The sequence below is a fragment of the Mustela lutreola genome, chromosome 1, assembly GCF_030435805.1.
Source record: "Mustela lutreola isolate mMusLut2 chromosome 1, mMusLut2.pri, whole genome shotgun sequence".
NCBI lineage: Eukaryota > Metazoa > Chordata > Mammalia > Carnivora > Mustelidae > Mustela > Mustela lutreola.
Window position 1 is genome coordinate 119,452,372 of NC_081290.1, and position 26,560 is coordinate 119,478,931.

A 26,560-nucleotide genomic window follows, 5' to 3' on the forward strand; every position below is an offset into this window, starting at 1 on the left:
CAGAATGAACACAAAACTTTAATTTATTAGGCTCTAAAAGGAAAGCAGGAATTTAATTGTTGTTGTTAAGTAGCTTAGTTAAATTACATTTTTGACTAATGGCTGAATATATGTAAAGGGGACATCTGCATAGGTCCTATCTTTGTAATGTGCAAAATGTCTTTAAATCATAAGGAGAGTCGAAGGTTAACTTTGGGTGCGAACAGAGGGAGTCCTGGGGTGTTGTCTTGAGATAAATAGAAGCAGTAGGCTGGAAGGATAGGAGATGGATAAAAGATGAAAAAGATAGGTGGGTGAGAAGACAGTTCCAAGGTTGTGTGTCTGAAGGACTTAGTAGGGAGCACGAGATCAAGGGGCTGAGGAGACCAAGGACAAAGATCCTCTATTTGGATTTTTGAAATTTACTGCAGCTGCCAAGATCCTAAACTTTACAATTGTGTGTGACAGTGTAAATCCATCAGTGCCTCTTGGAAAGAGTTTACACTTGGGTGCTCCATCAAATGTGGCTCTGTAGTGTTTTTTTAAAAATAAAAAAGCAGTACGTTATCATATTAGGTAGACCCCAGGAGGGTGGGGTTGTTTGCAATCCACAAGAGTCTTGTTTATGGTTCTGAGTTTTCTAACTGAAGATCTCTCTCTCTCAGATGTCTTACAGGCTTCTAAAACTTACCACATTGGAAGTGAGTCCTTGAGTTTTTTTTTTTTTTTTTTTTTAAAGATTTTATTTATTTATTTGACAGAGAGAGAGATCACAAGTAGGCGGAGAGTCAGGTAGAGAGAGAGAGAGAAGCAGGCTCCCGCTGAGCAAAGAACCGGATGCAGGGCTCGATCCCAGGACACTGAGATCATGACCTGAGCCGAAGACAGCGGCTTAATCCACTGAGCCACCCAGGCGCCCTGAGTCCTTGAGTTTTTGATGTCCCCTCTGTCATTACCGAGGCTTATCCTCTTGTCCAAGCAGTTGAGACCTGCTTTCTTCTAACTGGCCCCTGTGCTCTGCTTGCCATGTACCTGCCAGAACAGCAGTTTAAAAACTTAGTTCAGTGGGTGTCTGGGTGTCTCAGTGTGTTAAAGCCTCTGCCTTCGGCTCGGGTCATGATCCCGGGGTCCTGGGATCGAACCCCACATCAGGCTCTCTGCTTGGTGGGGAGCCTGCTTCCTCCTCTCTCTCTGCCTGCTGCTCTGCCTACTTGTGACTTCTGTCTGTCAAATAAATAAATAAAATCTTAAAAAAAACAAACAAACAACTTAGTTCAGATCAGACATCTTGCTTAAAAGGCCTGGGTGGCTTCTCACTGATCATACATGCCTTCCATGATGAGTTCTCTGTTGCTCTGTCTGGCTGACCCTGTGCTTCACACCATGTTTCCCAGATCACTCTGCCGCAATGCTGTGGGGGCCTAGACTGCCATTCTGGGCTTGTTTCCTTGTCCCGAAGACTTGAACAGTCTGATTCCAACTCTGTTGCTGAGCAGACTTTAGACCTGAATATGGTGTCAACATTGGATGCCTCAGGGTGGATCTGTCAAATCACAGATCATGTGAATACCCACTGATTGATAGATGACTTTTGAAATGCAGGGGGTAATTTATGGAAGTTAAAAGTCAGATTTTAAGTTCCCTTTCGAACAATGCTCTATACTCTTCCTGCTTTTGTTTTCTGTCCACAAGTTTTATAGTAATCACCAGACAGTGACTTGAGACCCCCTAACTCCAGTCAGGATTGTAGTCTCTTGGCATCGTAGTAAATAGTTGAAGGAGGTTTGCCTACACAGCCTGTCCTTGTGACTGCGAGGCAGTGTTAAAACTCTCCATTTACTCGTGTTAGCATGAAGGAAAGAATGTAAGAGGAAGGCCCTGAATTCTTGACCTGAGGCTCTCCTGGCTTCTTCTAGTGTGAGCATTAGTCATAATTGTGGGCAGGTGTCTGGCTAAGGACTTTAGAATTAACCTGTGAACTTTTCTTATCTCTCTGCAACTTTTATTGTATTATGCATTCTGTTTACAGTAGACTTTCAGATTGTAAGTATGGTGAAGAGTGACATAGAGGAGAAGGTCATTTTAAAATGCAGGTTATCATCCTTATAGTCAATATGGCAACATCTATGGCAGAAGACTGTTCTAACTTTTCAAAAAAGTAAAAATGTGGCTTCACTAGTAGAAAACAAGAAGAGAGAAAAGGTGGCATCGGTCCGATCACCAGAATAGGGACAGCTGGAAAGGGGAAAAGAATCTCATTATTTAAAGCCCTTCGATCATGCTTGAAAGGATTTTTCCAGCTGGCTAAGTGATATTATCAGGCCAGACAGCAGAGTAGGCTGGGTTCGAGTGACTTGTGAAGCCCTTTGTATGCTTCTCTTTACTTTATTATGTTATTGTACCCATTATCAACAGTGTATTCATAATTCAATTCATATTTTGTGTGTCTGATTATAAATTTTATAGCATCTGATTTGACATTTAATATAAATCCATTTGATTTGAATACGGTGGTGTGTGTGTGTGTGTGTGTGTGTGTACGCGCGCCGTGTGTACAGTTTAGTTCCATTGGTCTTGGGAAACTAGCTCTACAGATATATGTAGACATAAATGTATAAGGGCTGGTTTTTTTTGCAAAGTGTCACATACTTGCCTCTTATTAAATTGCTGACTTCAGTGTTATGTAAAGATATTTACAGACTAATTTCAGAACACAGTTAAAATATTGTGGAAATTGCAGCTTAGTAAATGTTTCGGGAGACATCTGGCTGGTGTAGTCAGTTGAGCATCTGACTCCCGGTTTCAGCTCAGGTCATGATATCAGGGTCGTAAGATTGAGCCAAGCCCCGTATCAGGCTCCGCACTCTGCATGGAGTCTGCTTGGATCTCACTCTTCCTCTCTCCTTGCCCCTTCCCCCTCACACTGTCTCTCTTTCTCTCTCTCTCTCTCTCTCAAGATAAATAAATAAATAAACCTTTAAAAATAAATATTCTTGCAGTAGGTCTAGGATACAGAAAGGGATAAGACGCGATGAGGACCAGCAGATGTTCTGGGAGGAGGGAAGGAACAACAAGGTGGGAAGGCGGTTTTTGCGATAGGGAATTAAGTTGTTTTTGTTTTTAATACAGTTTTTAATAATTATTTGATACAGAGAAAGAGATCACAAGTAGGCAGAGAGGCAGGCAAAGAGTGGGGGGAAGCAGGCTCCCTGCTGAGCAGAGAGCCTGATTCGGGGCTCAGTCCCAGGACCCTGAGCCGAAGGCAGGGTGCATGACCTGAGCTGAAGGCAGACACTTAACCCACTGAGCCACCCAGGGGCCCCAATTTTGGTTGTTTTTTATGTACAAAAGAAGATAATGCTAATCCAATGTTAGCAACACGTATGTCCAGAAAGCTTCTGACCATAGGGAAAGATTAATGTTTACTTGGAGGCAGTTACTTTTGGTGATTCCTCTAAACGCAGTATACGGTCTTAACTGGAGATCAAGCCCTTTGAGGTTAATATGGTGCTATGGTTGTTGTGTTTTCTTCTTTTGTAATTATTGCTGTATGTTTTTTGTTTCGTCTTGGAGTAATGCATTGTTCCATATTGGTGTTAGAAATAAAAAGTTGTCTTTTTTGTGTGTATGTGTACAATGTGCCTTAGCTGGATGGTGTGCCTTGGTTATAGCTATCTAATCTCTAGATGTGTGCCTCATGAATTTTTGAAGCCCTGCCATCTCCCTGAGGAAGATGGTTGGGATCCTCTTGAGCAGCTCCTACAAGTGTGAATCGCAAACTTAATCCCATCACAATGAAGGGACTCTTTATATGCACACACTTCTGAAATGTGATCACATGGGTAAATTTTAGCTATCTTCCTTGCATGGGCATGGGTGGTCTTTGGGGTACTTTAGCTCCAGTTGGTGCCTTTTACTAGCAGAAAATCTCACAAAAAAATCTTATTAGAGGATTTCATCTTGAGCCAATGTCCTATTTAAATTTGGTTATGTTATTTGATTTTCTGTAGGAGTCTTAAGGATTAGTGGCTTCCTAAGTGCTAAACCTCCCGTGGAGATGGTAATAGAAGTGATTGCTGGTGTTAGAACTGGCATATTTTGGCTTCTGATGACATGGAGACATAGCTTAAGAAATTTATAAAATCAAGATGTAAGTGTTATAAATGACTTGAACCCCGTATTTTTGTTTCCACTGTTTTCACCTACTTAAGAGAATAGGATTTTGGCTAATTATTACCATTCATTGTGTTCACAGATTAGAACTAACCTATTTAGGGGCACCTTGGTGGCTCAGTCTTCCGCTCAGGTCACGATCCCAGATTCCTGGGGTCAAGCCCCTCATCAGACTCCCTGCTCAGCCCTCTTCTCCTCACCCCGCTCTCATCCTTTCTTACTTTCTCTCTCTTTCAAATAAATAAATAAAATCTTAAAAAAACCACACACAACTAAGCTATTTACCTTTAATTTCCTGGGTGCCAATCTTTGGGTGGTTCCTACTTTTCCAGTTTCTAAAATTGAATCAAATGTTATACTGTGACAGCAATAGAGCAGGTTTTGGGTGCAAAAACATAACTTAGTTAATACTTTGGTTTCTAGCAATTTTACTACGAAATGCCCAGGTGTGATTTTCATTTATTTATCCTGCTTTGATGTTCCTAGAGCTTCTTCAGTTTGTGGCTTAATAACTTCATCAGTTTTAGAAAATGCATGCCAGGATTCTTAAAATTTGATTCTGCTTTAGTTTTTCCACTCCCAGGTTTCTAGTCTCATGTATGCCAGAATGTTTTCATCATATCCCGTTTGTTTCTTAGGCTCTTTTATTTTTAAGAGATTTATTTATTTATTTTAGAGGGAGAGAAAGAGAGAGCATGAGCTCCTAGGAGGGGCAGAGGAGAGACAATCTCAAGCAGACTCCATGCTGGGCATGGAGCCCAACGTGGGGCTCAATCTCATGACCCTAGGATCATGACCTGATCTGAAACCAGTAGTTGGATGCTTAACTGATGGCACCACCCTGGCACCCCTCTTGGGGTCTTTTGTGGCATTTTTATCCTTTTCAGTCTGGAGGACACCCCCCACTACCATGATGTTGATAATTTTCATCTATGCTTCATTCTGGATGCTCTCTACATACAAGTCTCCCAGTTCTGCTGATTCTCTTTTCTAAAATGTGCCTAAATTGCTGTTAAACTCATCTATTGGGGCACCTGGGTGGCTCAATGTGTTAAGCCTCTGCCTTCGGCTCAGGTCATGATCCCGGGGTCCTGGGATCGAGTCCCACATCGGGCTTTCTGCTCTGCAGGTAGCCTGCTTCCTTCTCTCTCTCTGCCTGCCTTTCTGCCTACTTGTGATCTCTGTCAGATAAATAAAGAAAAAATCTTTAAAAAAAAAAACAAAAAACTCATCTATTGATTTTTGTTTTTTTTTTAAATATAAATTCTAGTTTTTGGTCATTATCTTTTCATTCATTTTCTTAAAGATAAAGATTTACATATCTATAAAGATATGTCAATGTCTGATTAGTCTGCATTACCTGTGGGTATATTTCTATTTTCCTGTTTTCGGAACATTAGGTCCTATTTTCTGGCATGTCTGCTTATTTTTTATTGAAAATTTGGATGATGATAACTTTTAAAGTGGATTTAACTTTTTCTTGCACACAAATCAAGTATGAATGGGTCACTTTGATTGTGTAGAAGTTGATCTGTTTCTGGGTTGCCGATATTCTCAGGGCATAGCCCTTCCGGGACTGCAAAAGCTTAAGGTTTCCAGTTGATAACTTGCAACTCCAAATTTCACATTTATAGGCCTAGGAGATGTTGAGGGAGAATGAACAAACTTTTTAAAAATTTGAAAGAGAGTCTTGTCTGGTTTTGGAAACAGGATAATGCTAGCCTTGTAGAAGGAGTTTGGAAGTTTCCTTCCACTTATAGTTCTTGAAATACTTTGAGAAGAATAGGTATTAACTCATTTAAATGTTTAGTAGAATTCTTCTGTAAGGCCACATGAAACCATGCTCAATTCATTGGCATATAATTTTTCATGACATTCTCTTATAATTGTTTGCATTTTTGTGATGTTGGTTGTTACTTCTCCTCTCTCATTTGTGATTTTATTTATTTGGGTCCTTCTCTTCTTTTTGATAAGTTTGACTACAGATTTATCAATTTTATTAATTTTTTTTTTCAAAGAACCCAAGTCCTGGTTTCATTGATCTGTTCTCCTGTTTTGTTTTTCTCTTTGCTTCTATATCATTTATTTCTGCTTTGATCTTTATTATTTCCCTTCTTCTGCAGGCTTTAGGCTTCATTTGTTCTTTTCCAAGCTCTTTTATGTGTAAAGTTAGGTTGCATATTTGATATTTTTCTTGCTTCTTAAGGTAGGCCTGTATTGCTATATGCTTCCCTCTGATGACGACTTTTGCTGCATCACAAAGGTTTTGGATTTTCATATTATCATTTTCATTTGTTTCCATGTATTTTTTCTTTCTTCTTTAATTTTCTTATTTTTCCATTCTTTAGTTTGAGGTTCTTTAGCCTCCATGTATTTGTGGTCTTTCCAAATTTTTTCTTGTGGTTGACTTCAAGTTTCATAGCATTGTGGTGTGAAAATATGCATGGTATGATCTTAGTCTTTTTTGTACTTGTTGAAGCTTGATTTGTGACCTAGTATTTGATCTTTTCTGGAGAATGTCCCATGAGCATTTAATCTTAGTAAAATTTTTATTTATTTATTTATTTATTTTTAAGATTTTATTTATTTATTTGACAGACAGAGATTACTAGTCGGCAGAGAGCCAGGCAGAGAGAGAGGGGGAAGCGGGCTCCTGCCAAGCAGAGAACCTGATGTGGGGCTCGATCCCCGGACCCCGGGATCATGACCTGAGGCAAAGGTAGAGGCCTTCACCCACTGAGCAACCCAGACACCCCGCCATGAGCACTTTAAAAGAATGTGTATTCTGCTGCTTTATAATAAAATGTTCTGAATATATCTGTTAAGCCCATCTTGTCCAGTGTGTCATTCAAAGTCATTGTTTCCTTGCTGATTTTCTGCTTAGATGATCTGTCCATTGGTGTAAATGGGGTGTTAAAGTCCTCTGTTATTATTATTATGTAGTTATCAATGAGTTTCTTTATGTTGGTTAATTGTTTTATATATTTGGGTGCTCCCAAGTTGGGAGCATAAATATTTACAATTGTTAGATCTTCTTGTGAGATAGACCCCTTTATTATATAATGCCCTTCTTTATCTCTTGTTACTATCTTTGGTTTAAAATCTAGTTTGTCCACTAAAAAGAGAACTACAAGCCAATATCTCTGATGAACATAGATGCAAAAATTCTTGACAAAATGCCAGCAGATTGTATCCAACAGTACAGTAAAAGAATCATTCACCACCATCAAGTGGGATTTATTCCCAGGTTGTAAGGGTGGTTCAATATTATAAATCAATCAGCATGATAGACCACATTAATAATAGAAAGAATAAGAACCACATGATCCTCCCAATAGACGCAGAAAAAGCATTTGACAAAGTACAGCATCCATTCTTTTTTTTTTAAATTGAATTTCTTTTCAGTGTAACAGAATTCATTGTTTATGCACCATACCCAGTGCTCCATGCAATATGTGCATTCCATAATACCCACCACCAGACTCCCCCATCCTCCCACCCCCTGCCACTTCAAAACTCTCAGATTATTTTTCAGAGTCCATAGTCTCTCCTGGTTCATCTCCCCCTCCAATTTCCCTCAACTCCCTTCTCCTCTCCATCTCCCTATGTCCTCCGTGTTATTTGTTATGCCCCACAAATAAGCAAAACCATATGATAATTGACTCTCTCTGCTTGACTTATTTCACGCAGCATAATCTCTTCCAGTCCCGTCCATGTTGCTACAAAAGTTGGGTATTCATCCTTTCTGATGGAGGCATAATACTCCATAGTGTATATGGACAACATCTTCCTTCTCCATTCATCCGTTGAAGGGCATCTTGGTTCTTTCCACAATTTGGCGACTGTGGCCATTGCTGCTATGGAAATTGGGGTACAGATGGCCCTTCTTTTCACTACATCTGTATCTCTGGGGTAAATACCCAGTAGTGCAATTGCAGGGTCATAGGGAAGCTCTATTTTTAATTTCTTAAGGAATCTCCACACTGTTCTCAAATTAGCTGCACCAACTTGCATTCCCACCAACAGTGTAAGAGGGTTCCCCTTTCTCCACATCCTCTCCAACACACGTTGTTTCCTGTCTTGCTAATTTTGAACATTCTAACTGGTGTAAAGTGGTATCTCAATTTGGTTTTGATTTGAATCTCCCTGATGGCTAGTGATGATGAACATTTTTTCATGTGTCTGATAGCCATTTGTATGTCTTCATTGGATAAGTGTCTGTTCATGTCTTCTGCCCATTTTTTGATGTGATTATCTGTTTTGTGTGTGTTGAGTTTGAGGAGTTCTTTATAGATCCTGGATATCAGCCTTTTGTCTGTACTGTCATTTGCAAATATCTTCTCCTATTCCGTGGGTTGCCTCTTTGTTTTGTTGATTGTTACCTTTGCTGTGCAGAAGCTTTTGATCTTGATGAAGTCCCAAAAGTTCATTTTTGCTTTTGTTTCCTTTGCATTTGGAGACGTATCTTGAAAGAAGTTGCTGTGGCTGATATCGAAGAGGTAACTGCCTATGTTCTCTTCTAGGATTTTGATGGATTCCTGTCTCACATTAAGGTGTTTTATCCATTTTGAGTTTATCTTTGTGTATGGTGTAAGAGAATGGTTGAGTTTCATTCTTCTACATATAGCTGTCCAATTTTCCCATCACCATTTATTGAAGAGACTGTTTTTTTTCCACTGTGTATTTTTTCCTGCTTTGTCGAAGATTATTTGACCATAGAGTTGAGGGTCCATATCTGGGCTCTCCACTCTGTTCCACTGGTTTATGTGTCTGTTTTTGTGCTAATACCATGCTGTCTTGGTGATCACAGCTTTGTAAAGCTTGAAATCAGGTAACGTGAAGCCGCCACTTTTTCTTTTTTTCTTTTTCAACATTTTCTTAGCAATTTGGGGTCTCTTCTGATTCCATACAAATTTTAGGATTATTTGCTCCAGCTCTTTGAAAAATACCAGTGGGATTTTGATCAGAATGGCATTAAAAGTATAGATTGCTCTAGGCAGTATTGACATTTTAACAATGTTTATTCTTCTGATCCAAGAGCATGGAACGGTCTTTCATCTTTTTGTGTCTTCTTCAATTTCTTTCATGAGTGTTCTGTAGTTCCTTGAGTATAGATCCTTTACCTCTTGGGTTAGGTTTATTCCCAGGTATCTTATGGTTCTTGGTGCTATAGTAAATGGAATCGATTCTCTCATTTCCCTTTCTGTGTTTTCATTGTTAGTGTATAAGAAAGAAACTGATATCTGTACATTGACTTTGTATCCTGCCACATTACTGAATTGCTGTATGAGTTCTAGTAGTTTGGGGGTGGAGTCTTTTGGGTTTTCCATATAAAGTATCGTGTCATCTGCGAAGAGAGTTTGACTTCTTCATTGCCAATTTGGATACCTTTTATTTCTCTTTGTTGTCTGATTGCTGTTGCTAGTACTTCTAATACTGTGTTCAACAATAGTGGTGAGAGTGGGCATCCTTGTTGTGTTCCTGATCTCAAAGGGAAGGCTGTCAGCTTTTTCTCATTGAGGATGATATTTGCTGTGGGTTTTTCATAGATTTTATGAAGTTCAGGAATGTTCCCTCTATCCCTGTACTTTGAAGTGTTTTAATCAGGAACAGATGCTGGATTTTATCAAATGCTTTTTCTTTTCTTTTTTTTTTTTTTTTTTTAAGATTTTATTTATTTATTTGACAGAGAGAGATTACAAGTAGGCAGAGAGGCAGGCAGACAGAGAGAGGAGGAAGCAGGCTCCCTGCTGAGCAGAGAGCCCGATGCGGGACTCGATCCCAGGACCCTGAGATCATGACCTGAGCCGAAGGCAGCGGCTTAACCCACTGAGCCACCCAGGCGCCCTCAAATGCTTTTTCTGCATCAATTGAGAGGACCATGTGGTTCTTCTCTCTTCTCTTATTGATTTGTTGTATCACATTGATTAATTTGTGAATGTTAAACCATCCTTGCAATCCAGGGACGAATCCCACCTGGTCATGGTGGATAATCGTTTTAATGTGCTGGTGGATCCTATTTGCTAGGATCTTGTTGAGAATCTTAGCATCCATATTCTTCAGGGATATCGTTCTGAAATTCTCCTTTTTGGTGGGGTCTTTGCCTGGTTTGGGGATCAGGGTAATGCTGGCTTCATAAAAAGAGTCTGGAAGTTTTCCTTCTGAAAAGTTTCCTTTTGAAGTTTTCCTTTTTGAAACAGCTTCAGGAGAACAGGTGTTATTTCTTCTTTGAAAGTTTGGTAGAATTCCCCAGGGAATCCATCTGGTCCTGGGCTCTTGTTTTTTGGGAGGATTTTGATCACTGCTTCAATCTTGTTACTAGATGTTGGTCTACTCAGGATGTCAGTTTCCTCCTGGTTCAATTTTGGAAGTTTATAGTTTTCCAGGAATGCATCCATTTCATCTAGGTTGCTTAACTTATTGGCATGTAACTGTTGATAATAACTTCTGATGATTGTTTCTTTTTCTTTTTTTTTTTTTTTTTTTGATGATTGTTTCTATTTCCTTGGTGTTAGTTGTGATCTTGCCCTTTTCATTCATAATTTTATTAATTTGGGCCTTCTCTCTTTTCTTTTGGGTTACTGTGGCCAATGGTTTATTGATCTTATTGATTCTTTCAAAAAACCACCTTCGAGTTTCATTGATGCGTTCTGCTGTATCTCTAGTTTCTATCTCATTGATCTCTTCTCTAATCGTGATTATTTCCCTTCTTCTGTGTGGAGTTGGCTTAATTTGTTGTTGATTCTCCAGTTCTTTAAGGTGTAGAGACAGCTGGTGTCTTCTGGATTTTTCAGTTTTTTTGAGGGAGGCTTGAATGGCTATGTATTTCCCCCTTAGGACTGCCTTTTCATGGTGTCATTTATTTCCCTAATTCTGTTTTCGAGGCTTCTGAGCTGTTTGTTCCAAGCTTCCTCCTGATCCTTTCTCTCTGTTTGTCCTCCAGATCACTAATTCTATCTTCTGTCTCAGTTACCCTAGCTTTTAGAGAATTTAGATTAGATTGGAACTCATTGAGAACATTGTGAACATCATCCCCGGTGGCTTTCACTTCTGCCGTAATCAATTCCATTTAGTTATCCATGGTTTTCTTCAACCTAGCTATTGCCCAGATAATTGTTAGCCTGAATTCCCTTTCTGACATATTGTCTATGTCCATAGCCATTAGCTCTGTTGCAGAAGGCCCAACCTCTGAATTTTTCTTCTGTTGGGCATTCCTCCTCCTAGTCATTTTGGTGAGAGATGGCTGAACGGATGTAGCTGAATGTATTGATCGTGGTGCAGGCAAGGTGCACCCTGGAATGCTTCTGAGCAATCAGGAGTCCCCACCCAAAATAAAGAAAAAAGAAAGAAAGAAAGAGAGAGACAGGAAAAAAGAAGAAATATAAAATAAAAGAGAAGGCCCAGCCCAAATGGGCTCCAGGGTAAGATTTATGAAGTATACAAACAAAAAGACTGATAAAGTAGATGACAAGAGAAAAAAAAATACGTAAAAACAAAACAAAAAAAAGAACCTCGTCAAAAAGAACCCCAAGTATAAGATTTATATACTACCAGGACAAAAACAAATACACAGAAACACTGGTGGAAGAAAAAGATGGGAGAGTGGTTATAAATTCTCAGTGTGGGCGAGGAAGGTTGTTTTGATTCTTCCTGGATGTATCTTGATACATGTATGTATCTTGATATCTTCGTTAAAGGACTCAGCTTTCCTAAGATAAAGGGGGATTAAAAACTGGTTTACCTATAGGGGTAGCATTGACTGGGGAAAGGGGATTACCTTGAAGTTTAACACTACATGAATATTTTAAAATAAAAACAAAAAAATAAACTAAGCTAAAATTAAATTAAATTGAAAAAACTTAAAAATAGAAAAGCAAAAGAAAAACACAGGTATATGTATCAAAAAGTTCAGGTTAAAAGATTATTATGAATTTGATGTACTGGACATCTCACTGTGATGGTAAATAGATTAAAAAATTATCTATAAGAAAAATGAACCAGAATAGTGGGAACAAATTAAAAATAAAAGTTGTATCTATGAAGTAGTGGTGGTTGTTCTCTTGTTGTTGTTGTTGCTGTTTTTTGGCTGGCTTTCTGGAGGAGAGTCCTGCCATGTGGTTTTTCAGGCAATGATGTTCCCTGTGTTAAGTCCTGCCCCCATCAAGGGAGTGGGCTCTGAGGAAACCTGTTATTCAGGCTTTGATCTCTGGAGGGTTTTTTTGTTGGTTTGTTGGTTTGTTCGTTTGTTTTCTCTTGCCTTGGCACCTTTTGATAGTTTTTGGAGGTTTAGAGGAAAGCAAACTGCCCCCAGACCTCCCTTTCAGAAAGAAGCCTCAGTCTGGTCCCCTCTGGGTGCTCCAGAGCACGTAAATTCCCCCTCGGCTTCTGGCAGAGCACGTTCCTAGTCACGGTCTCTGGGGTCACAGGAACTCCCGCTTGTATCCAAACCATGATAGCTGCTGCTGTCTGGGAAGCTCCAGACCTCCAGAGGGGTTCCAAGCAGCGAAAGCACGCTGAGGTTTTCCCGCTCTCTCCGATCTGAGAGTGCTGGCTGGCGCCTGCATGCACCTCTCTTGGGTGTGTGTGTGCGCGGGTGGATGTGTGGGGCACGACTCAGCCTCTGGTAGCATGGTGCTCACACGGAGAGTGCAAAAGGCTGTGGTTCTGCTGGCTGGTGAGGCTCCCTGCCCCCCACAGGAGCCACCACCCAGATGCTCTCTGGCACGCTGGTGGCTCAGGGACCAAGACCTTGCTTCTTCGCCCACACTCTTTCTGGCTCAGTGCCATGGGTGGCTGTCCTGGGTCCGGGGACTCAAGCCCCTGTCCCTAACTGCCCCGATTCCCACAATTTCCCCCCACGATCCTTTGCTCTTTTTGAGTGCTTTCAACCAGTCTCCAAGTTAATGCTGGTCCCCAATGGCAGGGCACTCTCATATTGATTGAGGTATTACTTTCCAATGGGTTTTTTCTGGTGGCTCCCTCCCCCTTTTGCCTATCTTCCAATATCAGTCCAATGTTCCCATTCTGCTTTACCTGCCTACTGGCATCTTCTGCCCCCGTAGAGATTCAGAAGTGTATAACTCTAATCTCAAGCTGATTTCATGGTTGATCAGAGTTCTTTGGTAGGTAATCAGTTCACTTTAGGGTACAGGTTGAAATGGCTCCTCCTCCTGCTTCCCCACCATCTTGTCTCCCAAAGCATTCATTCTTGATAAAAACCCTCAGCAAAGTAGGGATAGAGGAAACAAACCACAACATTAAATAAAGGCCATATATGAAAAACCCACAGCTAATGTAATCCTTAATGAGGAGAAACTGATAGCTTTTCTTCTTTGGTCAGGAACAAGATGAGGATGTGCACTCCCACCACTGTTGTTTTTTTTTTTTTTTTTAAGATTTTATTTATTTATTTGACAGAGATCACAAGTAGGCAGAGATACAGGCAGAGAGAGAGAGGTAGAAGCAAGTTCCCCGCTGAGCAGAGAGCCTGATGCAGGGCTTGATCCCAGGACTCTGGGATCATGACCTGAGCTGAAAGTAGAAGCTTTAACCCACTGAGCCTTCAAGGCTCTCCTCCACCACTGTACTTTAATAGTCCTGGAAATCCTAGCCTCAGCCATCAGACCACAAAAGGAAATAAAAGGCATCCAATTCAGCAAGGAAGAAGTCAAATTTTCACTCTTTGCAGACAGCATACTCTATATAGGAAACCAAAGACTCCACCAAAAACTTGCTGGAACTGATAGACAAATTCATTGAAATTGCAGGATACAAAATCAATATAGAGAAATCTACTGCATTTCTATATACCAGTAGTGAAGTGGCAGAAAGAAAAATCAAGGAATTGATCCCATTTACAACTGCACCAAGAACTGTAAGATACCTAGGAATAATTGTAATCAAAGACCTAAAATATTTGTACTCCGAATACTATAGAACATTTATGAAAGAAATTGAAGATGACACAAAGAAATGGAAAAACATTCCATGCTCATGGATTGGAAGAAAAAATATTGCTAAAATATCTATATTATTCCAAGAAATTTACACATTTACTGCAATCCTCTTCAAAATACCAACAACATTGGGCGCCTGGGTGGCTTAGTGGGTTAAGCCGCTGCCTTCGGCTCAGGTCATGATCTCAGGGTCCTGGGATCGAGTCCCGCATCAGGCTTTCTGTTCAGCAGGGAGCCTGCTTCCTCCTCTCTCTCCCTGTCTGCGTCTCTGCCTACTTGTGATCTCTGTCAAATAAATAAATAAAATCTTAAAAAAAATACCAACAACATTTGTCACAGAGCTAGAACAAACAATCCTAAAATTTGTATGGAACTACAAACACCCCAAGTAGCCAAAGAAATTCTGAAAAGGAAAAGCAACGTTGGAGGCATTTTGATTCTGGACATCCAATTTATATTACAAGGGGATAGTGATCAAAACAGTATGGTACTGGCACAAAAACAGACACAGAGATCCATGGAATAGAGTGGAAAGCTCAAAAATGGACCCATAAGTATATGGTCAGCTAATCTCTGACAAAGCAGGAAAGAATGTACAATGACAAAAAGACAGTCTTTTCAACAAATGCTGGTCAGTAAACTGGACAGCAACATGCAGAAGAGTGCAACAGGACCACTTACTTACATCAGACACAAAAATAAATTCAAAATGGATGAAAGACCTAAATGTGAAATAGGCAACCATCAAAATTCTGGAGGAGAACATAGGTGGTCACTGCTTTGCATTGGCTATAGGAAATTTTCCCTAGATGTGTCTCCTGAGGCAAGGGAAACACAAGCAAAAATAAACTATTGGGACTACATCAAAATAGAAAGTTTCCGCATAGGGAAGGAAGGAGACAACAAAACTAAGAGCAGCTTTCAGAATGGGAGCATGTATTTGCAAATGACATATCTGATAAAGGGTTAGTAGCCAAAATAAATAACTTACCAAACTCAACACCCCCAAAAAACTGCACAAACAATCCAGGTAAAATATGGGCAGAAGACATGCATAGACATTTTCCCGAAGAAGACATCCAGATGGCTAACAGATGCATGAAAAGAAAATTTCAAAGAGAAAGGAAAAGAGTTTTATTTAAGCCCAAGTTAGGACAGCTGCCTGGTATATGTAATCTTCACAAAGAAGATAGTGCCTTGGGGAAGAAACGTTTGGTGCGGAGTTATATATGGGTTTTACATAAAGGGAAACAAATCATGGTGATGAAGGATATTCCTTAAATGTTACAGATTCTATGTTTTTAGCATGTGCATGGCCATATGACTTTATAATCTTATGGGAATCAGGGAGGTTTGTTTTGTTTTTCTTGTTTTTATGTTTGGAATACTCCTTGGTAATTTTTTGAATGATGCAGATACACAGTGTGCGCCTCAGGCAGAAAGGGAGCCTATGCTTTGTGATTTTGCTGAGTCATTTTGACCTTGGTGGCAAATGTTAAAGTGTAGCTTCCTGGAAGCCTAAGAACAGGGCCAGCAAACAATAAAAGGTGAAAATTTCCTTTATCATTTCTGCCTTTAAAAAGATTTTTTTTTTTAAAGTGAGCTCTACACTCAATGTGGGGCTTGAACTCATGACCTCAAGATCTAGAATCATATGGTCTACTCGCTAAGCCAGCCATGCACCTTACATTTCCCCCTTTGATCAATAATTTTTCCTCAGGAATCACTGATGGTCAGCTTTATATTTTTATGTCTCTTGGTGCCAGGGTTCCTAGCTTGTCTGTCCTGGGTCCCTTAAGTCCTTTGTTGCTAGGTATGAAAAAATAATTATATATAAAGTAATAATAATAATAAATAAAAATAATATATATATTACCCTCCCAGGGGTCCTTCTTGCAGGGAACTTATTGTAAAGAATGGTGGGAAGGCTTGAAATTTATATATGTTCTCTATTAAGTCCAGTTAACAAGCAGATATAGTAAGTGTGCTTGGCTTAGGTTGTCTGGTTTTGCACTTGGTATAGCATTTATAACAAAGATACATGGATAGTAAAAGAATTCACTGAGTACAATTTGAAGGAACCAATGGGACACATTGTCAGAGAAAGCTAGTGTGCACAAGCAGGTAGAGTGGCAGGCAGAGGCAGAGAGAGAAGCAGGAACATGTGCACTGAGGAAACACATGTGTAAAATAGATTCCCATGTTTACTTTGGGGGTGGGCAGTTAACTTCAGAACGGGGAGAAAATTCTGTCCCTCACCAGGAGGTTATCTTAGGGCTCTGGGTATGCTCTGAGAGCTGGGGTAACCTGGGTGGACCCATTGTCTCAGGAATGGAAGGTAGGGCCTTGTTCTACATAGACGGGAGCCACACCAGTTGCCCTTGAGTCGGGGCTTCTGCAGAGACGGCTAGTGAGTTTGTTAGTGGGGTCTGAAAAGACACGACAGCTGATTGGGGTAACAGTTCTCTGAAAAACAAGCTTTAAACTTAATGCTAGTTTTAACTGCATCAGCCCTATGGGGAACAGTTTCAATTCTATCTTGAACTGAGGTCATTTCTCAACCTTGGATTGGGACAATGAATTGTTTGGGTAGTTGATCTCCTCAGGTGAAGTAAATTTCCGATAGAGAGCACTTCTGTAAATCTCAGCTGTATTATGCTTGTGTGCAGGGTTGAGCAGAAGTTTTTTGTTGTTGTTTTGTTTTGTTTTGTTTTAACATATGGGTCACAGCAGCATGAGAAATAGAAGCAACATGGATTCAGACACGCTAAATTTTTCTCTGTTGTAATTCCCCATTGTCCATGTTTTATTTCATTTTTATGGAGCATGGGCAGAGGTCTGTAACTGCTTCAGGCTGATAGAGGGCACAGTAGGGCTTTGGAATAAAAGGATTTGACATGGTGTAGGATGTAACTTGGTTTCTTGTTTTAATGGAGGGGATATTGGAGGTAGTTGGTCATCTGAGAACTTCGATGTTTTCCTGCATTTTTTTGGCACTATATATAACATTGTTGACTTTATCCTGAACTATATTCCAAGCTATAGTAACAGTAGAGTTAAACCCAATGTTCTCATTCCCTCTAAAATTGATACCTATGGTTATCCAAGATAATGTCACTAAACCAGTCCCAGCCACCTTGAAACAAAAGTTGGTGGGAGGGGGTGGGGAGTGGTGGTCAAGAGCCTGTTGTGGCCAAGTGGTTCCCTGTTTGATTCTATTTATATGGATTCTTATTTCTGAGGAGGAGCTAGTAGAGGTGTGACCATTGGTATTGGCTGCCAGGTAGACTTTGCCTTGTTTAGCAAGCAATCAGGTAAATTACCAAGAGGCATTTCTATGGAAACCAGAGAAAAACCCAGGTTAAGGGTTGGAACAACTTCGAATCCCAGAGTCTGAGTCCTGAACACTGCTAGTGAGATTTCTAGATATCAGGCTCAAATGGAATGGGAACAGGCAGTAGCAATCTGACGGATTTTTCTGCTTTGTTGTTAGCATGTGTCTGGTGATCCTTCTGTGTGGCCCATAAAGCAACAGGCACTCAGATGGTCTATATATGTTATAGTGTATATATTATACTGTACAAATACAGCAACTTCTTTAAAGTTTATCTCAAGTTGTCCAGCTTCAGTTTGCCAAGCTTCGGGAAAAAGGGCAATTTTCATTCCTAATGATTTTAAGGCTAGAAAATGGGAGGAGATTAGGAACCTTGGTTTGGAGAATCATAGCCAGATGTTGGAGGAAACCAGAATCCAGCCCAGTTTCATAGGCAAACAACAAACACTCAGATATTTAATCAGAACTAAATCTAACATTCCAAGGTGTGTTGTTAAAGTACAGTCTCGAAAGTGATCTTCATTCCTGTCAAAGATAGCCAAATTAAGACCAATTTGTTTGTAAAGTAAGTCCAGTTTTAACAAACTTGTCTGAATTATTTACAGAAGTACAGCAAGAATAGTAATCGAACATACAGGTTCTTTTAAATACATACATCTGCTTTTTTGGAACTTTTATAAGGAATTTCAGATTGCACCTTTAATACTTTTCAAGGCCAAGAGCTCAGCCAAGTGTTTGCCATCAGATTCTACTGCACTGTCCATAGGTATCAGTGAGTTCCTCTCCTCTTGAGGTTCTCTGAATATCCTGAGGTTTCTTGCACCTGCCAGGAGTGGCATTCTTTACTACTTGGTAAGGCTGCTAGGAGGTCTGTAAGCAAGGTGTCAGGCCAACATCTCTAAGAGGCTCTGCTGGTACCATTTCAGTCAACTGTACTTCCTTAAAGTTGTCTGGTCATATCTGAGTCTATGCATGTGTCTCTCAAATAGGACATTCCAGTCAAAGCCTTGGTAATATAACCAGTGTTTCCAGTGGTGGCCTGTAACATGGAGAACAGATTCTTACTGAACTTATATAAATAACTGCCATGAAAGCAAGGCTCATCACTGAGAGTTTCTAAATTCTGGAGTTTTCGGGTAGGGAGAAAAGAGAAATGTTTTAATATGTTCACGAAGGAATATTTTACCCTATTTTTGTAAGTCATAGGTATCTTAGGAGAAGTTTCCTTAAATCTGGAAGAGCAGAGAACCAGCAGTTTTAAACCAGAGTTATAAAAACCATAATTATTTTTTCTTAATTCATTTAGTCCCTTTTAATTAATTTCAGTTTTGTCTGAGAGCAGTTTCTTTGTTAGTGCTGGAAATTTAGTTGTGTTCTGTGATCTTAAGGGTATCAGAAACTTACATTTGTCAAAAGTCCTTTTTGTGAATCTTCTTGGAGTTGAAACACATTCTGCAAGAGTATCAGAATAATAACTGTCAATGACTAAAGACTCAAAAATGGATAGGGTTAAAGATTTGAGGAGAGCTCATTATAATGCAGTCAATAAGTAAATCTGGTTATTTTTGAGACACCTAAAATTTTAATATTTCAGTAATTGGAATTTAAAATGATGACATTATTCTGCGTCATATTAAAGCTTTAGGAATTTCATATAATTTCTGGAACAGTTATGTAGCATTTACCCACATAATATAATCTCAGAAGGTTATGACAGTGTTTCCCATGTAACCTAACATAGCAAACAAACAAGCCTAATTAGTCAAAAAACCTTTATTTAGAATTTTAAAGTTTTGGAGAGTTCGTTGAGAATATAAAAAAATTTTAAAGCACATGCCTAAATACAATTGGAGATCATTGCAAAACTTAAACTTTGTGATCTGTTTAACTAAAGTGGCAATAAAAGCTTCTATACAAGGTTTATCTACCTCTTAGCAATCATCAGCTCCTTTAATACTGGCACATTTTAGTTTTCTCAAGTAATTAAAGACCTGATAAAAACAAAAAAAACTTGGTTTTACAGGGCAGATTAAGAAAAAAAAAAACTTTGTAATTTCTTATCAAGAGCAGACCAACAATCCAAGAAGACCTTGTTTTTTTAACAGAGAAAAAAACCAGATTTTCATTTTATACCAGTGTATTTTTTTTTCATTTTACATTTTTATTTCAATTCCAGTTAGTTAACCTTCAGTGTTACATTAGGTCTCAGGTGTACAATATAGTGATTCTGCGCTTCCATACATCACTGGGTGTTCATCACTAGAACTGAAGCCCTTAATTCCCATCACCTATTTAACCCAGGCCCACAGCCTTTTTCTTCTGGTGACCATCAATTTGTTCTCTATAATTAAGAGTCTGTTGCTTGCTTGCTTGCTTGGTTTTTTAGATTTTAGTTTTAAGTGCTCTCTATACCAATGTAGGGCTTAAACTCTCAATCCTCAGATCAAGAGTCGCACACTGCACTGACCAAGCCAGCCAGGATGCCCAAGAGTCTCTTTCTTTTCTTTTCTTTTTTTTTTTTTTAAAGGAATTATTTATTTATAAGAGAGAAAGAGAGAGAGAGGGAGAGAGAGAAAGAGAGAGCACGAGCAGGAACATGAGCAGGAGCCGGGGAAAGGGTAGAGGGAGATAATATCCAAGCAGACTCCCGCCGAATGCAGAGGCCAATACTGAGGTAGGGGGGTGCTCAGTCCCATTCGTCATGAGATCAGGACCTGAGCTGAAATCAAGTGTTGGACACTTAATGGACTGAGCCACCCAGGCACCCAAGAGTCTATTTCTTGGTTTCTCTCACTCTTTTATTTTTTCCCCTTTGCTCATTTGTTTTGTTTCTTAAATTCCACATATGAGTGAAATCATATGGTATTTGTCTTTCTCTGACTGATTTATTTTGCTTAACAATACTCTCTTGCTCAGTGTCATTGCAAATGGCAAGGTTTCATTTTTTTATTGCTGAGTAATATTCCATTGTGTACATTTATCCATTCTTCAATTGATGGATACTAGGACTGCTTCCATATCTTGGCTATTATAAATAATGTTGCTGTAAACAGAGAGGTGCATGTATCCCTTTGAATTAGTGTTTTTTTTTTTTCCAAAAGATTTTATTTATTTATTTATTTGACAGAGAGAAACCACAAGTACACTGAGAGGCAGGCAGAGAGAGAGAGAGAAGGAAGCAGGCTCCCTGCTGAGCAGAGAGCCCCATGCGGAACTCGATCCCAGGACCCTGAGATCATGACCTGAGCCGAAGGCAGCGGCTTAACCCACTGAGCCACCCAGGCGCCCCCTGAATTAGTGTTTTTGTATTTGAGTAAATACCGGTAGTGTGATTTATTGGGTCATAGGGTAATTGTATATTTAACTTTTTGAGGAACCATACTGTCTTCCAGAGTGGCTGCACCAGCTTGCATTTCTTTCAACAGTGCACAAGGGTTCCTTTTTCTCTACATGCTCGCCAACACCTGTTGTTTCTTCTTTTGTTGATTTTTAACCATGCTGACAGGTGTGAGGTGATAAAGTATTGTAGTTTTGATTTGCATTTCCCTGATGGTAAATGGTGATGAACATCTTTTCATATGTCTGTTGGCCATCTGTATGTCTTCTTTGGAGAAATGTCTGTTCGTTTCTTCTGCCTATTTTTAAATTGCATTGTTTGTTTTTTTGGGTGTTGACTTGTATCAGTTCCTTGTGTATTTTGGATACCAACTCTTTATTAGATATATTAGTTGCAGATATCTTCTCCCATTCTGTAGAATTGCCTCTAGTTTTGTTGATATTTCCTTTGCTGTGCAGAAGCTTTTATTTCAATAGAGTCCCAATAGTTTATTTTTCCTTGCCTCAGGAGACATATCTAGAAAAAGGTTGTTATGACTGATGTCAAAGAGGTTACTGTCTGTGTTCTCTGCTAGGATTTATATGGTTTCAGTTCTCTCATTTAGGTCTTTCATCCATTTTGAATTTATTTTTGTGTCTTGTGTAAGAAAGTGGTCCAGTTTCATTCTTTTGCATGTTGCTGTTCAGTTTACCCAACAGCATTTGTTGAGGAGACTATTTTTTAGCCATTGGATATTCTTTCCTGTTTTGTTGAAGATTAGTTGGTCATATATTTGTGGGTTCATTTTTGGGTTTTCTATGCTATGTGTCTTAATTTTGTGCCAGTATCATACTGTTTTGATTACCACAGCTTTGTAAATATAACTTGAAGTCTGAATTGTGATGCCTCCAACTTTGCTTTTCTTTTTCAAGATTTCTTGGACTATTCAGGGTCTTTTGTGGTTCTATACAAATTTTAGGATGGTTTGTTCTGTGAAAAATGCTATTGGTATTATGATAGAGATTGTGTTAAATGTCTAGATTGATTTGGGTATAGACATTTGAACAATATTTGTTCTTTTTTTTTTTTTTAAGATTTTTATTTATTTGACAGAGAGGGGAGGGATACAGAGAGGGAATATAAGCAGGGAGAGTGGGAGAGGGAGAAGCAGACTTCCTGCTGAGCAGGGAGCCCAATGTTAGGCTTGTTCCCAGGACCCTGGGATCGTGACCTGAGCTGAAGACAGATGCTTAACTGATTGAGCCACCCAGGCGTCCAGTATTTGTTCTTCTAATCCATAAGCATGAAGCATGGAGTGTCTTTCCATTTCTTTGTGTTGTCTTCAGTTGTTGTTGTGTTTTTTTTTTTTTTTTTTTTTTGGTCAGTGTTTATAGTTTTACAGTATAGATCTTTTATCTCTTTCATTAGGTTTATTCATAGATATCTTATTATTTTTGGTGCAGTTTTAAATGGGATTGTTTTCTTAATTTCTCTTTCTGCTGCTTCATTATTGGTGTATAGAAATGCAGCAGATTTCTGTGCATTGATTTTTGTATCCTGTGACTTTACTGAATTTGTGTATCAGTTCTAGGAATTTTTTGGTGGAGTCTTTTGGGTTTTCTACCTAGAGTATGCTGTCTGCAAATAGTGAAAGTTTAACTTCTTCCTTACCAGTTTGGATTACTTTTACTTCTTTTTGCCATCCGATTGCTGTGACTAGGACTTCCAGTACTATGTTGAATGAAAGTGGTGAGAGTGGACGTCCTTGTCTTGTTCCTGACTTAAGGGGAAAAGCAAACTGGTATAGAAAAAGAAAAACAAACAAAAGCTAAAACCAGCATAAGGAAGAAGATAATAAAGATGAGCACAGCAATACATGTTATAGTAAGAAAAAAAGAACAGATCAATGAAACCAGGAGCTGTTTCTTTGAAAAAATTATCAAAATTGATAAACCCATAGCCAGACTTACCAAAAAAGAAAAAAGAAAGGACCCAGATAAGTAAAATCACAACTGAGAAAGGAGAAATAACAACCAACACCACATAAATAGAAACAACTATAAGAGAATATTATGAAAAACTATAAGTCAACGAATTGGACTACCTAGAAGAAATGGATAAATTCTGATGTTAGTCAGTGCTGACCACGCATGAAATTCTTTTCCAAAGATTCCCCTTCACAAACCTTCTACAACTTTCCTTTTCTTTCAGACTTTGTTGTAAGCCTTTCCTTTTTTTTTTTTTGTTTTGTTTTTGTTTTTGAGAGAGAAAGCAAGAGAGGGAGAGAGAAAGTGTAAAAGTGTTGCAGGGGAGAAGTAGAGGGAAAGAGAGAGAATCTCAGGCAGGTTCCATGCGTGCAAAGCCCTTTGTGGGGCTCAATTTCAGGACCTCGTGATCATGACCTGAGCTGAAATCAAGAATGGGTCGCTTAACTGACTGAACCACCCAGGTGTCCCCCCGCCCCCCCCCCCCGCCTCTGAGCCTTCCCGTGTAAAATAATCAGTCTTTTGGGGACAAAATTATTTTCTTTTCTCTCAATAAAAATATATTTTCATTCTGTATACATTTCTCCCATGTCTCCTGGTTTCCTACATACAGAGCTGTTTTATCATTTTTAGCAGTCTCAATTACATTTAGCAGTTTTTTGTTTTTTTAAAAAATATTTTATTTTTAAATAATCTCTATACCCAACGTGGGACTCAAACTCAAAATCTCGAGATGAGATCAAGAGTTGCATGCTTTACTGACTGAGCTAGCCAGGTACTCTACATTTTGAAATCTAACTTTTTTCTTTTTTTCCTTAGAGAGTGGGGCTGGGGGCTGGGAGAGAAGGAGAGGAAACGAGATAATCTTAAGCAGGCTCCACACCCAGTGTGGAGCCCCACTCAGAGCTCTATCTCATGACCCTGAGATCATGACCTGAGCAGAACTCAAGAGATGGACACTTAATTGAGCCATCCAGGTGCCCTCAGAATTTTAACTCTTAGAAACCTTATTCTCCAGTGAAAGCTAAGTAGTAAATAGGTGTGAACTGTCTATTACACTAGAATTCTTTAGACTGGCAAATTTATGAATACATTTCATAATTTTTAGAAATTTTTTCGTGGTATGTTTTTAATAAAGTATAAAACATGTTTACTGACAGACCCAAATATCTTAGTTTCTCTGTAATATATAAGACAAAAGCAAACAGATCTTATGTTTAGTATTAAATGTTTCTGTATTTTATCTTATTTGGAAAAACTTAAATATCCAATGAAGTCAACCCAATTTATCATATAGATGAGCAAAACTTCAAAGTTTTAATTTACCAGAGATTTTGAAGGCTATAAGCTTTGTTTAGCCTATTTGCTCTTGACAAGTGCCCATGAAAACTTCATGAGACAGACAAGTTTAGCTATCATTTTAAGTTAAACATGAATTTAATAAATTCAGGTAGAATAAAGGCTGATTTTCTGCTTTATATTTGATGTCGATAACTACAAAAATGTCCATTTTAGTTAAGCCAACAACTTTGAATTAGCTTTAATACTCAATATGTTGCACCTGTGTCCACTCAACAATTTGTTCCCTGCTGTCAGTTTTCCCTGGGGTTCCTGCGGAGGAAATATGAAGTGAGTGGTTTAAGTTCAGGAGTTACCTCAGGCCTCGTCATGCTGATGTAGGTTTTGCTCCAGTTTGAACTTCATAAGGAGGAGGCCCAATAGCCTGGGGGGCTTCGGGCTCTTGGAGAGTGAGGGTGGGAGGAGCAGGAGTTGATGGTGGGGGAGGTGCCGGGGATGGTCTAGGAGCCGCAGCTTCAGCGGCACAGGTGGTGGTACCGGAGCAAGAGGAGAGGTGGAGGCAGAGGTGTTAAGGCTGCTGCCTGCGAGGCCAGAGACGGATTCCAAGTCTGGACTCACTTGCTCTTATCTTCATTTCCTGTCTCTCACTCCTGCAGAAAGGGCTTTTTCTCTGCTTGCTTCTCACGTCCCTGGAGGAGGTGGAGGAGCTGGCAGTGGCTTGGGCATTGGTCCTTGTGTCTGTGTCTGGCCAGATGGTTGTAGGATTTCCAGGGTCTGCCTCTCTTCCTCCCCCATTCCTCATTATTTTGACTCTTGGGAAGGGGGTCAGGTGTCGGAAATTTTTGTCTACTCTCATCTCTTCAGACCATCAGTTGGGTTCCTTTTCCGTGAGGTAGCTTTATTATGGAGTAACATAAAAGCCTGAATGTATGGAATTTTATCCCAGATTGATGTGAACCTGAAAAGCATTAGAGTTGTTTTTACCTTTGAGTTTTAGAATGCCCATTTCTACAAGCTCTTGCCTTTAAACTTCATGAAATAGAGCTCCTTCACAAATTAATTCTAGCAATACCATCTGGAAGTAGAGAAAATAATCTCATTGGTAACAGATATGGATATACATACACAAAGGAGCTGCAAACAAAATTGAACTTCTGTTTCAGTAATATGTGTGGAGAGGACATGAAATTCCCACTTTCCAAGTACCCTCCTTTTATTAAAGCAAGTCTGATGGCGAAATAGCACTATTTATGATCCATTAAGTAGTTATTTTCCACTGCCAGTTAGAACATGGTCAGTTTTGGCCACAGGTAGCAACAGAGAAACCAAATGAAGCTCAGAGGGAAGAACAAAACAGAACAATACAAAGCAAATGAAGCCCAGAGTACCTTCTCCAGCATTGGTTCCTCCTCAAAAACCAGGAGCTTTGCTGATTCAACCAGATGGCTTGTTAGTTTCTGACTGCTTAGTCTTAGAGCTGGCTTTCTTTAATTTTGTGCACAAGAAAACTAATCCTGACATATCCAAAGAACTGCACTTGGGATCTGAGACTCAGGTTATCCTTAAATTTTCCCAATAGTACGCACTTGCAAGTACACGATCTACATGTATTGTACCTCTAGCCTGCTGGAGTTTCCTGTGGGGATGATTGTTTTTCCAGGGTCTGGGCAGCTTATGAAGCATGGTTCCCCATTCCTTTTGGTTTCAGTTTTATTTCTAGAATGAGGCTTGAGTAAGAGCTAAGAGTATTAAGTGTGGTGCATTGAGACGGGACTGCTTGTGAGAGATACTTTCAAGACTTGTGATACACCCTCTGGTGTGTCTTGGATTCTCTCAGTGAGGTCTAGGACCGTTAAGGGGGCTGGGATCACTGAATGATCAGTCTTTATGTGTGTGTTCTTGGATTGGCCAATGATTAATTACCTTATGAGACAGGACATTTCCTATGGGACCCCTATAGTTCTCTCTCTCTCTCTACTAGGCATTCTGTCACCTGAAAGCCTCATTTGGCCACAAGGGGGAAATGTCCCTATTCTTCAAGAGCTGAGTGAATCAGTCTCTCATATTTCTAGCCAGAAAATTTACTCAAGCCTTATGTTAATAGTAAATCGATAATATAATGCCAAATTAAAACAGCCCACCCATCAACTCCAACTCCTCTAGATTATGCCCACCTAGAGAACATTCCCTGTAACCTTCAACAATTTGAATAAAAGTCAGGACTATCAACTCAAATTAAGGAGGTCCAGATATCAGGAGAGCTCATCTGACACATTTGTGAGCTGAGAAGTCAGAGGGCCATAAACCCAGCTGGTACCCAGGGCCAAGTTACAGAGGACCCCCCAGGTGATCTCACGAGAGTTGCTCTCATATCCAGTTGAGTGCACCAGGAAATGTCAATGCAAAATGAATAAACCTTTTACAAATTTTTAAAGAGAAAGGAAAAGAGTTTTATTTGAGCCCAAGTTAGGACAGCTGCCTGGGATATATTATCTTGACAAAGAAAAGAGTACTTAGG

At 39.5% G+C, this 26,560-nt stretch overlaps 1 protein-coding gene and 1 long non-coding RNA gene across 4 annotated transcripts in view; one reads left to right on the top strand and one right to left on the bottom strand.

The window, feature by feature from the left end:
* ABCG2 (ATP binding cassette subfamily G member 2 (Junior blood group)) overlaps window positions 1–26,560 on the top strand; it is a 173,114-nt gene that overhangs the window by 94,520 nt on the left and 52,034 nt on the right. The gene's annotated exons all lie outside the window — the stretch shown is intronic.
* LOC131830722 (uncharacterized) lies at window positions 16,841–25,732 on the bottom strand. 2 transcript variants are annotated; one of them, XR_009353325.1, is made up of 4 exons: window positions 25,431–25,721; window positions 24,399–25,000; window positions 18,847–18,894; window positions 16,841–18,481 (listed from the first exon to the last, which is right to left on the bottom strand). It is a non-coding gene; the product is annotated as an uncharacterized LOC131830722 (long non-coding RNA). The 2 variants fall into 2 exon arrangements; XR_009353324.1 differs by lacking the exons at window positions 16,841–18,481; window positions 18,847–18,894 and having other exon boundaries at window positions 23,278–25,000; window positions 25,431–25,732.